Source organism: Hippopotamus amphibius, chromosome 1, assembly GCF_030028045.1.
Source record: "Hippopotamus amphibius kiboko isolate mHipAmp2 chromosome 1, mHipAmp2.hap2, whole genome shotgun sequence".
In the NCBI taxonomy this organism is placed as follows: domain Eukaryota; kingdom Metazoa; phylum Chordata; class Mammalia; order Artiodactyla; family Hippopotamidae; genus Hippopotamus; species Hippopotamus amphibius.
Window position 1 is genome coordinate 7,375,445 of NC_080186.1, and position 13,734 is coordinate 7,389,178.

The 13,734-nt window shown below is 40.0% G+C and overlaps 1 pseudogene; it reads left to right on the plus strand.

Moving 5' to 3' along the window:
* The first annotated feature begins 10,127 nt into the window (after positions 1 to 10,127).
* Positions 10,128 to 10,576, plus strand: LOC130851063 (40S ribosomal protein S24-like; annotated as a pseudogene).
* Positions 10,577 to 13,734: the final 3,158 nt, after the last annotated feature.

Sequence of the window (13,734 nt, forward strand, 5' to 3'; positions counted from 1 at the left end):
GCAACTAGAGAAAGCCAGTACATAGCAATGAATACCTAATGCAGCCAAGAAAGAAAGAAAGAAAGAAGAAAGAAAGAAAAAGAATTTCCTTCCCTTTAAAGGCTGACACTCCATTGCATTGCAGGGATGGACCACATTTTGTGTATCCATTCACCTTCCAGTGGATACTTGGGCTGCTTCCACCTTCTGGCTATTGTGAATGATGGTGCTGTGAACACAAGTGTGCAAATATCCATTTGAGTCCCTGCTTTCAATTCTTTTGACTGTATACAGAAGTGCAATTTCTGGGTCACATGGTGATTCTGTGTTTTAACTTTTTGAGGACCCGCCAACAGTGTACCAGAGCAGCTGTGCCATTTTGCATTCTCACCAACAGTGCACGTGTCCCAGTTTCTGCACATTCTTACAAATGCGTTTTCTATTCTTTTTCATAATAGCTATCCTAATGGGTGCATTTTTAAAAACTGGTAATTTACTCATAACAAAGTTTGCCATCTCAACTATTTTATTAAAGTGTACAATTTGATGGTAGTAAGTACACTCACAATGTTGTGTAACGGTCACCACTGTCTAGTTCTAGAACTTTTTTATCACCTCAGATGGAAACCCCTTCCGCACAGCCCCTGGAAACCATTAATCTACTTTCTATCCCTATGGAATGGCCTATTCTGGATTTTTTGTATCAATGGAATTCTACAACATGTGGCCTTTTGTGCTCCCACGACTGTCCCCTCAGATTCAATGACTTGCTGGAATGACTCACAGACCTCTAGAAAGTGCTTTACTTACTATTACTAATGCCAAAAACTTGGCCTCTGTGCAACGGTGCCAAACTGAATCTCGGAGACAGAATTTTGAGTAAAATAGAAAAGAACAGCTTTATTGCTTTGGCAGGCAAAGGCGGGGCACAGTGGGCTCATGTTCTTGAAAACTGTGTGTCCCAATCCCAGGGGACTGGGTGAGGAGCTTAATAGCAGATGGTTCAAGGGTGGGGTTGCTGATAAGATTAGGGTGTGTGCAGGGCCTGCACTCCTTTAACCTGGCCTCAGGTGGTCTCCTAATCCTGATGAGTTTCTCTGGTTCCCTTAATCTGGAATGAAGAATACTGACACCTTTTACTTGTTGGGTTTTTTTTTTGTTATGTAAAGAGCTCAAAGATATTGTTAGGTGTGTCCCTTGAGGTGGAACCAGGACCTTGCCCTAAGGCCACACTATTGTTTCTTCACTGCTCCTCCCTTGTCTCTGCATTCCCTCCCTTTCCTGATTAGCAATTGTTGGAATCTGCCCTTTGAGATTCAGGGAAGGTCATGAAAGCTGGAGTCTATTCCCTACAAATAATGTCACAGAGTCCAATTTCACTCTGCTCACCACACGACAGGCCAATGAATCGGAGATGAGGTGTTGAGGGAAGGAACACGACTTTATTTGGAAAGCCAGCAGACCGAGAAGATGGCAGACTAGTGTCTCTGAAAAACCATCTTGTTGGGGTCTGCATGCCAGTTTCTTTTATAGAATCAGAGAAGGAGAGGCGGTGAGGAAGTAAAGTAAAAAGGTAGAATAGAGAGGGAGAGGCAGTGAGGAAGTAAAGTAAAAGGGCCATCAGTCTTGCAAAACATCTCCTGGAATGACAAGCTTTGTGTTAATTTCTCTTTTTCTTCAGCCATTCAGAAGTGGGCAGGGTAGATTGTCTGCCTGTGAGCTGAACAGAGGCACTTCAGTTTAACATTCAGGCAGAGGGCAGGGTTCCCTGAGGCAGGCCATTATGTATGGTTATGGTAACAAAAGCAGCAAAAAGCAAAGGTTAAAGTCAAAAAACAGATCAAACATGGAGTCAGATTTAGCTCTTCCTGGTTACAGTAAGAAATGGGGGACATCGAAAGGCTTCCATGCCCAAGAACCTCACAAGGTCCTGCTTGGTTTCATTATTGGTTTATACTAAAGGATGCAACTCAGGGACAGCCAAGGGGAAGAGGTACAGAGGGCAAGTGGTTGGGGGAACATGGAATTTCCATGTCCTCTCTAGGTCCACCACCTCTCAGCATCTCAACCAGCACCCAACCCAGCACCAATTTGGAACCCTCCCAAACCTCATTGTTAGAAAGTTTTTATAGAGCTCAGTTTCCAGTCCCCTTTCTTCTGGAGGCTGGTGGGTGGAACAGAGAGTTCCCATCCTTTAAGAAAGTGTTTGGTCTTTCTGGTGACCAGCTCCCATCCTGAGTCTACAGGAAGCACCCTAAGTTATCCCATTAGGACAAATTCAAGTGTGATCTACAGTTGCCCCCTGTGAATGACAAAGACACTCCTATCACTCAGGGAAATCCAAGAGCTTTTGGACCTTTGTGCCAGGAATCAAGGAAAAGACCAAATATATACTTTAATTGTGCCTCACTGCTTTAATTTCAGTTTGGAAAGACATTTTGGAATGGTTCAGTAAAACAAACGAGAAAATATAATATGCAAAGGGTCCCTTTGTCATTTTAAAATGCAAGAGGCCATCTTCATGGTGATTCACCATAATTAACTATTAGGGACTTCCCTGGTGGTCCAGTGAGTAACACTGTGTGCTCCCAATGTTGGGGGCCCAGGTTTGATCCTTGGTCAGGGAAGTAGATCCCGCCTGCATGCTGCAACTGAGTCCACATGCTTCAACTAAGAAGCCTGCATGTCAAAGCTAAGACCTGGCACGGCCTAAATAAATAAATAAATAAATATTTTAAAATAATGAACTATTGAACATATTTTATCACAGTATCTTAGACTGAATTCAATTGAGCAGACATTTGGAGAGGTTCACCAGGTATTACTAGGTCCTGAGAGTATGAAACAAAAGTCATAAAAAGTGAATGATAAATTCCATATAAATGATTTTAACATTAAGAAGTAAATTGTAACCAAAAAAAAATTTTAAGGTCATACACAAAGCAGTAGGTCATTACAAGGATAAATTTTGAATAAGTGTAACGAATAGTTTCTTGAATTGTTTGATAATCCAATTAAGAAAGGGAGTGAGTCCACAATGTTCATTGCAGCACTGTTTACAATAGCCAGGACATGGAAGCAACCTAAGTGCCTATCAACAGATGAATGGATAAAGAAGATGTGGCACATATATACAATGGAATATTACTCAGCCATAAAAAGGAATTAAATTGAGTTATTTGTAGTGAGGTGGATGGACCTAGAGTTTGTCATACTGAGAGAAGTAAGCCAGAAAGAGAAAAACAAATACTGTATACTAACTCACATATATAGAATCTAAAAAAATGGTACTCATAAACCCAGTGACAGGGCAAGAATAAAGATGCAGATGTAGAGACCGGACTTGAGGACACAGGGTGGGGGGCAAAGGGGAAGCTGGGACGAAGTGAGACAGTAGCATTGCCATATATACACTACCAAGTGTAAAATAGATAGCTAGTGGGAAGCTGCTGCATAACACAGGGAGATCAACTGGATGATGGGTGATGACCTAGAGGGGTGGGATGGGGGGTGGGAAGGAGCCATGGGAGGGAGGGGATATGGAGATATATGTATAAATACAGCTGATTCACTTTGTTGTACAGCAAAAATTGGCACAACAGTGTAAAGCAATCATATTCCAATGAAGAGCTTAAAAAAAGAAAAGAAAAGAAAAGAAAAGAAAGGGAGTGAGTCCAAACATAGAGAACAGACTTGTGGTTGCCATGGGGGAAGAGGGGTGGGGGAAGGATGGATTGGGAGTTTGGGATTAGCAGAAGCAAACTATTATATATAGAATGGATAAACAACAAGGTCCTACTGTAGAGCAGGGGGAACTATATTCAATATCCCGTAATAAACCATAATGGAAAAAATATGAAAAAGAATGTGTATATATGTATAACTGAATCACTTTGCTGTACAGCTGAAATTAATGCAACATTGTAAATCAACTATACTTGAATAAAATCAATTCAAGTAAAAAAAAGAAAAAAAAGAAAGGGAGTGACTCAAAAGATTTAAATTTCTGGCTAATTTACATAAAATACTGACACTGAGGGAGTTAATATGAAACATAACACACCATGATGACAGCAGAACCAAACTAGTGAGTGTGAGTCATCAATTCAAAGTGTTACTGTTAATCACAGCATAAGAAAACTTATGATTCTCTGAAATCTCCCAGTTCATCTCTGAAACTTCGTAGAAATAGCCCCAAGGAACTTCCCTGGCGGTCCAGTAGTTAAGACTTTTTACTTCTACTGCAGGGGTTATGGGTTCCATCCCTGGTCGGGGAACTAAGATCCCACATGCTGCAAGGCGCAAAAAAGGCCAAAAAAAAAAAAAAAAAAAGCTCCAAGTTTAAAAACAGTCCTAAAATTCACATACCCTGACCAATAATGTAATATCCTTACTATAATGAGTTGTGAAGCTAAAAAAAAACCTTCCTAAGCTACCAGTAATAAAAAATATTCAATAGATTTAGGTCAATCATGATAGAGGAAAGATTAGCTCACTTTTTAAAAAATTCTTTTATATATATATTTTAAATATTTATTTATTTATGGCTGCATTGGGTCTTCGTTGCTGCATGCCGGCTTTCTCTAGTTGAGGAGAGCTGGGGCTACTCTTCCTTGTGGTGCGCAGACTTCTCATTGCGGTGGCTTTTCTTGTTGTGGAGCGTGGGCTCTAGGTGCACAGGCTTCAGTAGTTTTGGCACTCAGGCTCTGTAGTTGTGGCACACGGGCTTAGTTGCTCCGAAGCATGTGGGATCTTCCCAGACCAGGGATCGAACCTGTGTCCCCTGCACTGGAAGGCGGATTCTTAACCACTGGGCCACCAGGGAAGCCCTAGCTCACTTTTTAAAATTGCTCTAAAAAAATATGTTATGAAATTATCACATGAAGAGGCAAGGAGTATGCAGAAAAAACTTAGAGGCAGTTAATAAAATTATTTTTATGATTTTTAAAATTCACATTTGAGACTAATTTTGTATTCTTTTTCTTAAAGAAGACCTCCCAAATTGTTTATGTTTTAGGTACTTCAAAACCTAGATCCATCCCTGGTACTGGCATTATCTAAAATAGAAACAATACTATTTACTTAGTCACATTTCTCAGAAGCTGTCATTTACTGTTGGGGTGGATGATGGGATTTTTATTTTGCTTGGGGGAAATCCATTTGGTTCTATTGAAGTTATCTCCACCCCAGCTCTAGACTGAATCAATTAGTGCTTGTTTGTTTGTTTGTTTGTTTGTTTTGGTTACATGTTGTCCAAGTGCTCTGATGTGAGTGGGTTTCAGGATTTTAGCTGGGAATGATGGGAAAAGACAATCACTCTTCCTTACAAGGCTTGGATGAGGAAGTATGACCCCTCCTGGGGGCCACATGCACATCGCGAAGGAGGCCCTCCAGGGGAGGATGCAGCTACTGCAGAGAGCAGAGAGCGAACCAAGAACCTTGAGTCCACTGTCAAGCCTCTGGAACAACCCTGACCTGAAAGCCTACTTTGGGACTTTGTAGTTATGCAAATCAGTAAATTCCATTTATAGTTGGAGCCAATTGGAGGTGTGCTTTCCTTTTACTTGCACAGAAGTTGTCCTAGCTAACACAGTGTAGTCATACGGAAGCACCTGGAAATTCCTAAGCATTATTGTACATAAATTATTGAAAGGCAAGGATTCATTCCCATTTCTCCTGGACTCCTTGCATCAGTTTATTTACTTATTTATTTATTTATTTAGGCCATGGCGCTCAGCTTGTGGGATTTTAGTTCCCCAACCAGGGATTGAACCAGGGCCACCACAGTGAAAGCGCTGAATCCTAACCATTGGACCACCAGGGACTTCCCATTTGCCTGAGTTTATATTACTTATTCAGATATTGATAATGATATAGAGACACATCCGTTCTCAAAACAGGAACATGGTGAGGAATGCAAATACGACTGAATAAATAGATGAAATCTGTCACACTAGGACTTCTACTCTGTATGTCAGGTTTATTCTTATTTTTTATTTAAAAAATTTTTGTTGACGTATAGTTGATTTACGTTGTGTTAGTTTCAGGTATACAGCAAAGAGATTCAGTTATACATATACTATAAATATATTCTTTACATATATATATTCTTTTTCAGATTCTGTTGCATTATAGCTTACTGCAAAATGTTGAATATTGTTCCCTGTGCTGTACAGGAGGTCCTAGTTTTTTATCTATTTTATATACAGTGGTGTGTATCTGTTAATCCCAAACTCCCAATTTATTCCTCCTGTCTCTGTGTGTCATATTTTGTTTCTTAGACTGGTAGGTACTCAGGTGTTGTTATATTGAATATTATTCTTCATACGTTTTTGTTTATCTACAATATTTCATAAGTAAATAAAAACACTTTGGGCCTAAAGCAATTATGCTGTGCCAGTGGGAAGAGACTCTAAACCTGGTGAAGCATTCATGGCAATGTTGTGCCTGCTTTACAGATGAGGAAACCGAGTTACAGAAAGGGTAAGTGACTTTCCTGGAGGGTCACGAGGTTGGTTAGTGACAGAGCCAAGAGTAGAACCACAGGCTCTAACCATTACACTACACGTCTCCTTCTGGTTTGGCTGAATGTCCTGATGATGGTGGTCGGTGTTAACGTCCTCCAATGAGGATTGGTAGAACTTTTCACAGTAGGCACCAGGGATCCACCACAAGATTAGATAAGAGTCAGGCATAATCCTCACTCAAAAGTGAGCATCGCAGCTCAGGAAATATATCTTTGGTAGTCTTGGTAGCATAGGTCTCCGTGGGGAAGGGTATGGTGTACAGGGAAAAATGGAAAAATGCTAGCTGACTAAAAGGATAGTTGAAGAAAATAAGTGATAATAATAAAATATTCATATATGTTTACTCTTGGTTAAGCAATGTCCTAAGCGCTTTACATCAACACATTGATTTTCATAGCATATGAAATAGCCACTATTACTCCCATCTTATACAGGAGGCAGTTTAGACACAAATTGCCCAAGGTCACAGAGTGAGTAGAATGGGGGTGTCAGAATTCAGTCTGGCTCTAGAGTCTGTGCTTGTAATCCTACACTCTGCTGGAGAACATACTTGCTATGTTTCACATGATGAATTGTTTCATCTTGGGTTAGCCTTGCTGCTTGGTAAAATGTTGCATCTTTGTTCCTCATGCACCTTTCTCCCCCATGCCTTTCTCCCCTTTCTTCTGCTATCTTGGCCACTGGAATACCAAGAGACTTATTTCCATGTAGAAAATTTTCAGTTACTCATTTCTTCATGCCTTCCATACACACCGTGTACTTGGACGTGCTTGTATGTGAGGGTTGTTTGGAACCCAGGGACACTTAAGTTTCTATTAAGTTAAACTTTGCATGTTCCAAGGCTCCATACAAACAGCAGTTTTATCCCCAAAACCTGGTCCTAAATTCAGATGTGTTGGTTTCTAACTATGGAAGCAAGGTGAGGAAAGAACTTGACAAAAAGGAAGCTGAAAACATAACTCTCCATCTTTGCATACCCTGACTTACATGTTCTTTCTCAAGGCTTCCCATGGCAGCTTCACTCAGGAAGGATAAGACATAACCTCCAGGTCAAGGTGTACCAGATTCTGATTTAGACCTGCCAACCAGCTAGGGTCAAATCAATAACTTGATTAAGGCCACTATTATATGTCAATTACACCTCAATAAAGCTGAAATTAAAAAAAAATACAGGTTCACTGTTTCCACTGATCACATGCTGAATCTCCGAAGTTTCTTTTTTTCGGCTGTGCCATGTGGCAGTGAAAATGCAAAGTCCTAACCACTCGACCACCAGGGAATTTCCTGGATCTCTCAAAGCTGTGATTCCAAGGAGCACTTATCAAAGATCTTTCCATGAAATCACTACCAGATATAGGCTCTTCACACAACCAGCTGGAAAGGCTCATCCGTAGCAAAAGAATACCTCTGTTATCTGCACATTCTGGATGCACTTAAAGGAAAAAAACAAAACAGGAGGAAGAGGAGCATTTCAATTTGGCTTGTAATAAAAATGTCATTTCTTAGAATATGATTCTTGTTCATGTTTTTCCTCAATTTTAATAGCTTTATTAGATTACAATTTACATTTTATATACCATAAAACTCACCTATTATAAGTGTACAGTTTGGTAATTTTTAGTACATTTATAGTTGTGCAACCATCCTCAGGATTCAGTTTCATAGCACGTCCATCACTCCACAAAGTTCCCTCCACCCCATTTGCTGCCTATTGCTATTTTCTAACCTCTTCTTTCAGAGTTTCAGACAGTGAACTCCATAGGTATACTTACAATGAACGTTTTTTATGGCCACGCTGTGTGGCTTGTAGGATCTTAGTTCCCCGCCCAGGGATTGAACCCAGACCAGCAGTTGAAAGTGCCAAGTCCTAACCACTGGACTGCCAGGGAATTCCCAATGACAGCTTTTTATATTCACTCTTGTTTCTGCTCAGGGCAAGAATCTCCACTTTATTTCCCGAGACCTTTTGTAGGCTATTATTTTGCCTAATTTCCCTGGCCTCCCTTCTTTTGAAAGGTCTTCCGTTCTGCACAGATGACAGGTTTGCTCTTCACAGTTACTCCATGTGCTCATTAGCATTTAATTACATCTTCTGGGTGAAATATTTGGGGCCCTTTGCAAAACAGTCTTCTAATCAGTAACAATAAATGAGCTTTGGTTTAGGATGAAAATAACAGGTACATTTCCAATCCTATTTCCCTCCAGGAAAATGTTTTCTGTGAATGTACAAATCACCAGTATAAAATTACAAGATAACTTTTTCTTTTCATTAGAAGGTGTAGATTCACCTTATCACTTTGAAAAGGGCTTATTTCAGTACAGTGACAGACCTGGCAGATTATGGTGCTGGCAGCCCCTAGAACAATACATAGACTCAGCCCTGTACTCTTGTTATTCATAAATCTGGTGGCGTGGCCATTGCGGTTGCCTCCCTAACATCCATTTTATCCTTTTCTCATTCTGTTCCAGTCACATTCTTAGAATGGGATTGGCCACACCCCCTAGTTCAGTGAGTGAGCCCTGACTGGTTTAATTGTGGAGGGCATTTCCCACATGCACCGTGATTGGTTCAGAGCCAGGTAATGAGAACACAGTTGACCCAATCAGAGTGCAAGATTCTTATTTATTGATGGTAGGAAGAAATTTCATTCTCTCTCTAGTACCCATTCCCCACCTCCCACTTTTTCTTCAAGTCAGGAGGCTCAATACAGTCTTTTAGTATCTAAAAGTTTGAGTTGGATTTTGTTCCTTGCATTGTAAGGCGTTCTTATGGACAGGCTTTACAATAACATTGTAAGGTAAATATTATTATCTAAATTTTATAGAATAAAAAACTAAAAATTGAAGAAGCTAAACAATTTACTTAAAATCTATATGATTCTAAAGCCCATGTTGGATTTCCCAGGTGGCGCAGTGGTTAAGAATCTGCCTGCCAATGCAGGGGACATGGGTTCAAGCTCCTGGTGTGGGAAGATCCCACATGCTGCGGAGCAACTAAGCCTGTGCACCACAGCTACTGAGCCTGTGCTCTAGAGGCCACAAGCCACAACTACTGAGCCTGTAAACCACAACTATTGAAGTCTGTGCGCCTAGAGCCCATGCTTTGCAACAAGAGAAGCCACCGCAATGAGAAGCCCGCACATGGCAACCAAGAGTAGCCCCGGCTCACCACACCTAGAGAAAAGCCTGCGCAGCAGCAACAAAGACCTAACAGCCAAAAATAATAAGTAAATAAATAAATAAAGCCTATGTTATTTACCATTGTGCTGTACTAGTTCTCCCACTCTGTGTAAGTGTTCCAATTTTTCTGCACATTGAATGATGCAATTAGATGGAACCAACAAAGTATATATTCCAAATATTAAATACACAATTTGAGCTTTCCATTCAAACACATGAATGTAAATAAACGAACAAACAGCAAGTTGGAAAATGCCAGAGGAAAATGTGGTAATTCCATTATCATAAAGATACTGTGGTATTTTCAACACAACATGCATATGCTTCGGTGTGCCAGGATGTTAAAGAAAATTCATAATAGCATTGTTTATAACTGCCAAAATCTGGAAAGATATGTTCATCAAGAGTGAGATGGCTCTCTTCCTCCCTGGCTGCCTGAGGATGGGCCACACAGTCACTACCCAGACCAGCAAGTTCACCACCAACGGACAACCTCAGCAGAAACAAATGGTCGTTGACGTCCTTCACCCTGGCAAGGCAACAGTACCTAAGACAGAAAACCGGGAAAAAAGAGCCAAGATGTATAAGGCCATTCCAGATGTCATCCCTGTATTTGGATTTAGAATCCATTTTGGTGGGTGTCAAGGCAACTGGCTTCAGCATGATTTACGATTCCTTAGGCTATGTAGAGTAAATGAACCTGACCCTGACTTGCAAGGCGTGGCTGGTAAGAAAAGGAAAAGACCTCAAGAAAACAGAAGAAGGAACTCTAGAACGTCAAGGGGTCTGCAAAGGCCGTGGCTGACGCTGGCAAAAGAAGGAGCAAAGATTTTGCAATAAGTTTACCTGCGGGGATTGTGCAACTTTTCCCCCCCAAGAGCTTTAATTGAAAACAACAATTTAAAAGAGTAAAATGGGTGAATAAATTGTGGTATATTCATACAACGGAATATTTTACAGCAACGAGAATGAACAAACTACACAAGCTAAATACAGTAACATGGATGAATCTTATGATATTCAACAACGAATTTCAGCCCCCAAAATACTACAGTATAATTTCATTTATATACAACTCAAAAACAAACTATACTGTTTTAGGATGCACATATAAATGGTAAAACTATGAAGAACAGCAAGGAAATGATTGCAGTGAAAATCAGGATAGTGACATCACTAGTCACAAGGGACAGGGTTGTAACTGGAGGCGACTAAGGTCTGGTAAGGATTCCTTGACGGAGGTTGCGGTGAATACACAGGTTTACCTTATAATGACCTCTAAGCACATTGCTGTATGTGTATCATTTCACAATGAAACTTTGTTTTTGAAATAGAGAAAAAGAAACCTCTAGAGAAATGGATAAGCATTAAAGATCTCTGATTGTTTGCTCTGCTATTTTATTGTTGGCGCAATTTCTCAGAAACAAAGGCACAATCTCTGAGATTAAGTCCAGGTGCAGAGAAATGTTCTAGAACATCATTTAGAAACCTGTTTCTCAGAATTGTGCAAACTAAAACTGCATTCTGGAAACTCATAAGCATTTTGATATCTCAATACATAGATATAACATTGATGAAAACTTGTGATTTTTATGTGGTTGCAAAAAAATGGAAACATGCATATATTTTACAATTTACATCGTTGATTTGTCTTCTTTGTAATAGTTCTATTTCCTCTCCAATTGTTCTTAAACACACATTGCTGGAAGTTGGGGAAGGCAGGAATATGCTGTCTTTATCCTTCCCTCACATTGAACTTATGACTTTGTAAAACAAAACAAATTATACCTTTTAGAATGCTTTCCTAAATTCAGCCCATAATTTTTTTTTGCCTCTCTTTGGTCTGTTGTGATGTCAGCCAGGTCACATTTGAAGCTACTGGAAATATTAAGAGGGAAGAAGGAGGGGAAAGGGGCGCAGTTAGTATTTTTTTAGTTTATGATACTATGTATTTCACGCTTCTCCCCAACCGCCTTTTAAAAAATGTTTAAAAAATTTTTTTTCTGAACCCCTTGAATCTGGTGTGACTGACTTATTCCCCTGTGAGGTGGTTTCTTCCATAATGTCCCTTTCTTATGCTCACAGACACATTCATCAATTCTTTTATGTATGTTTATTTGGTTGCTTTGGGTCCTTGTTGCTGCACAGGCTTTCTCTAGTTGTAGCAAGTCAGGGCTACTCTGTTGCAGTGTGCAGGCTTCTCAGTGCAGTGGCTTCTCTTGTGGAGAAGGGCTCTAGGCAAGGGGGCCTCAGCAGTTGTGGCACACAGGCTTAGTTGCTCCACAGCAAGTGGGATCTCCCCAGACCAGGGATCGAAAACCTATCCCCTGCACTGGCAGGTGGATTCTTAACCACTGTGCCACCAAGGAAGTCCCTCCTTTAATTTTTAAAGCCTAATGAACAGTTGTATTTGAATAAAAATAAGATTTAATATGTTTTTAATCAGATGAACTGCTCACAAACTCAATATTTATATTTCCTCATTGAGTGAAAACTATTACCTGGAGAAAACTACCTCTTGGCTATATTTTCATCATATGTCACCTATGATAAGTTTCCTCTCTCTCAACTTTTAGAAAAGAATTGATAGGGACTTCCCTGGTGGCACAGTGGTTAAGTATCTGCCTGCCAACATAGGGGACACAGGTTCGATCCCTGGTCTGGGAAGATCCCACACGCCCCAGAGCAACTGAGCCCGCGAGCCACAACTACTGAGCCTGCGCTCTAGAGCCTGCAAGGCACAACTATTGAGCTCACATGCCACAACTACCGAAGCCTCTGTGCCTAGAGAAACAAGAGAAGAAAACACACTGAGAAGCCAACACACTGAGAAGCCCACACACTGCAACAAAGAGTAGCTCCCAAGACCCAACACAGCCAAAAATAAATTTATTTAAAACATAAACTCTTCTAATATTACATTTTAAGTGCATATAACATTAGTAGAATTTTTTTATCAAAATGGTGGAGTCAGTTCATTTGGCTATAAAATGAAAGTGGGGTCAAGATGTTCCTGCTTTTCACAGAATTATAAAAATGAATTATCATGTTTTAAAATGTGGGAAAATACTGACATTAGTGGAGATCATTGGAAGGAAGGCTGTTGGGTCGATTTCCTTCAGAATACTTGCCTGCTTCAGTGAGTCCAAGCAATGCCCTCCAAATCAGAAGTGATAATCTCTTTATCCTTTAGACTCCTCTAGTACTTTCCTGGGATTTCTTTCTTTACCTTTTCTTTTTTGGCTGTGAGGCGTGGCTTGTGGGATCTTAGTTCTCCAACCAGGGATCAAACCCGGGCCCACAGCACTGAAAGTGCAGAGTCCTAACCACTGGACCACCAGAGAAGTCCCCCTTGGAATTTCTTTTACAGCATTTAACACTTTCTAGCATGGATTATAGTTGTGTTTGGGGCGTTTGTTTTTAGTTTTTAATTTTTTTTAATTTTATTGACATATAGTTGATTTACAATGTTGTGTTAGTTTCAGGTGCACAGCAAAGTGAATTATGTATATATATACCTTCTTCATACTCTTCTCCCTTATAGGTTCTTACAAAATATTGAGTATAATACTTGTTGGTTATCTATTTTTTATATAGTAGTGTGTATATGTTAATCCCAACCTCCTAATTTATCCCCCCTCACCTTTCCCCCTTGGTAATCATGTTTGTTTTCTATGTCTGTGGGTCTATTTCTGTTTTGTAAATAAGTTCATTTGTACAGTATCTCTTTTTTAGATTCCAGACATAAGAGGTATTGTCATACGATATTTTTTCTTTCCCTGTCTGACTTACTTCACTTAATATGATCATCTCTAGGCCCATCCATGTTGCTGCAAATGGCATCATTTCATTCTTTTTCATGGCTGAGTAATATTCCATTATCTATCTATCTATCTATCTATCTATCTATCTATCTATCTATCTATCTATATATATCACATCTTCTTTAGCCATTCATCTGCTGATGGACATTTAGGTTGCTTCCATGTCTTGGCTGTTGTAAATGGTGCTGCAATGAACATTGGACTACATGTATCTTTTCAAATTA